Here is a 3,137-nt window from a genome sequence, read left to right as displayed (position 1 = left end):
GATAATAACATGCACAAAAACAAGACAGAGCAAAACCAAGCAACAATATACAACAAAGCAACAACAACAAACCAATGACAAAACAAAACAAAACACAACACAACAAGAAAGAAAAGCTTACAGTTAGTTCAAGGACTGTTTGTTGGCCCTTAGGAGTGTTTTCCAGTCCAGTCTGTTGGAGCACCAAGCTCTGGCCCCAAAGTCCACCTTCAGCATTCCCTGGGGACCTCGCCGCTCCGTTTCCTTGCTGTTCTGTTGCCCTCTCTTCTCTGCTGTTGCACCCCCTTGGCCTGAGTTTTTTTTGGAAGGTTTGACTCAGGAAGAATTCTCTTCTATAGTCTTCAGATTATTCGTAGAATTCATTTCATGTTTGCATAATTGTGGACCCCAACTTTTGCTGGCTGTCAACTGGGGGCTCCCCCAGGTGCTAGGGGTCACCCAGAGAACTTAGCAGCCCCCTGAAATTTGCCGTGTGGGCTTCCTCCACAGACTGCTCACTTCATCAAGCCAGCAGGGAGTCTGTGACCTCGGGTAAAGGCTAGTCTCACTCAGGATCATACCCCTTTAAGTGGATTAAAAAAATCAATTCATGTAGGGCTTGAGTACATCTGCAGAGTCTTTCCACTTTTGCCATGTTCTGTTGGTTCGAAGCAAGGTGCAGACCCCACCTGCACTCAGGGGGTTAGGACTACACAGGCTGTGAACCAGGGGTGGGGACCTGCAGGAACCATGGGGACCATCTTAGAATTTGGCCAGTTGCAAGAAAAACAATCTATCGTAAAGCTTAAACTGCACCACAACACTTTCACTTTATAGGAAATGCCTAAGGCAATGCTGTTCTCTCTAGGGAGAGGGCCGATGGCCTGTGGTCCACGGCTCTGAGGTCAGGAAGGCCACTGGGTCTGTAAGGGCACTTCCACCCCCACTGACAAGGTGCATCCACCTGTGCGAGGCACAGAAATGTCGAGGACGCAAAGGTCACGATTCCTCTGGGGTCACAGGCATGTGCCCCACCTCCTAGCCTTTGAGTTAGCAGGAGTCGGGATTTGTGGACTTGGCATGCAGAAGTCTCCCTCTGCCAAACTTGGGTAAAGAAATGGTGTGGGTGCATGTCTGAGCTCCTCCAGCGTCGGTCGGGAGAAAGAGAATCCAACTCCATCCCAGCGCAAGGCCATAACCAGAGGCCACAGGTCAGACATGCCTGCACTTCCTGTCCTTCTTTTACCCTCTCCGGACACCAGCTGTCCCTCGCAGGGCCTGACTGCTGCTCTGCTGGCTGTCATCATCGGTGACACCGAACTCGCAGGCAGGACTCATGATGACGGGAGCTTAACAGTGAAGTTAACAGGTTACCATAAGTCAGTAGGAGAAAACATCAAGGCCATAGTCTTGTTTGCAGCAGCGCCTCTTACCCAGCCGTCATCTCTCTCTCCCTGGTGCTCAGCTTTTCCGCCCCTTGGTCCCTTGGCCTCTGTCTCAGTCTGTGGGTCAGCGTGCAGCTCTGCCTCGTAGTCTCACTGTGGCCCCTCTGCTCGGAGGCCTCTGGTGCCTTGGCTGCCTCCCCCTGCCACTTCAGGCAGGGATCTTGAACAGGCTCTGTGGGATGCCTCCCTGCCTGCTTCTGAGATGGTTCATGTCTACGGACACATCTCTGCGCTACAGTCCTCTACACCTTATTTGAATGCTCCCACCCAGTCTCTGGGTAGGAGTTACAGAGACTATGGATAGAAGAGCCATGCCAAGCAATTTCACTTTACCACATTGGGGCAGGCTAGGATTTGGCCCCAGAGTATCTGACTATGAAATATCTACTCCCCAGAGTCTAGAAGCAGTCATTTTGGGTCTTGCAAGGATTGGCAGGGAGAGGGAGCACTAACCAGATTCAAGAGTGGTAAGAGCTCTAAGGACCAGAGCAGGAGGATGCAAAGGTCTTCCATAACTCCAGGACCCTCCCAAGTCAAGGACTGGATGTTGCAGAAATAGGCCTGGGCTGTGTGTGTGTGTGTGTGTGTGTTGGGGGGGAACCACTGTGGCTCCTCCAACCACAAGCAGGGACCCCTCTGTCTGAGGACAGTGTACCTTCCATGGAAGAGTGGACCCATGGCCTAGGAAGGGAGCACCGTGTCAGGGACCCGAGGGACCCTGGGTTGTCTTGGGATGGTCATTGTAATTTGGGATATTACAGAGACGAACGCTAGCCTTGATGAATACAGTGAGCTCCCGTGCCCCCATGGTCTGCGTGGGCTTTGCTTTGTTGTTAGGTGCCGGTGAGTCGGTTCTGACCCATAGCGACCCCATGACCAACAGAGCAAAGCACTGTCCAGTCCTGTGCCTGAGCTTAGTGTGGCACCACTCTGTCACTGCATCGCCTGGCGGACCCTCCACTGTACCAAGCACGAGGGCTTGCTCCAGGAGTTGGTGTCTCCTGCCAACGTGGCCAAAGTATACAAGAAGAAACCTTGCCTCTAAGGAACACTCTGGCCATACTTCTTCCAAGACAAATAGGTTTATCCTGTTAGCAGTCCATGGTATTTGCTTTACAAGGTGTCAAAAAACTTAAATGCACAGAGAAATATAAAACATGAGTATACTACAGGATGAAATCCTATACATTAATAATTAATGACGACTTTGTGAAATACCTTGTAGGACATAATACTGAGTAAAATTAGTCAATCATGAAAGGGGCAATATGATAGCACTATGATAAAAGGTCAAGAAAATGTTTTCACACCAAAAGGAACATACTTTGACGGTTACCAAGAGTGGAAGGGGAAAGAAGAGGAAGCCACAGGCAAGTGTTAACTTGGGTCCAGGGGAAGGCAAAATACCGTAAGAGAGAGGATAGGAGAAAATGATGGAGGCAGAGGAAGACACTGGGATGTTGGCCAGAGTCAAAGACAACAGCAAACAGTATTTACACAATCCTGCAACAGTGACCATCTACAACCATGGTTTTCAACCTTCCCAATGCCGTGACCCTTTCATACAGTTCCTCAAGTTGTGGAGACCCCCAACCACAACATTACTTTCATTGCTACTTCATCACTGTCATTTTGCTACTGCTATGAATCGTCATGTAAATATCTGATATGCAGGATGTATTTTCATTGTTACAAATTGAACATAATGAAAAC

Source organism: Echinops telfairi, unplaced genomic scaffold, assembly GCF_000313985.2.
Source record: "Echinops telfairi isolate 266 unplaced genomic scaffold, ASM31398v2 ScPeMD7_7410;HRSCAF=8448, whole genome shotgun sequence".
NCBI classification, from domain to species: Eukaryota; Metazoa; Chordata; class Mammalia; order Afrosoricida; family Tenrecidae; genus Echinops; species Echinops telfairi.
Note: the sequence above shows the minus strand (reverse complement) of the source record.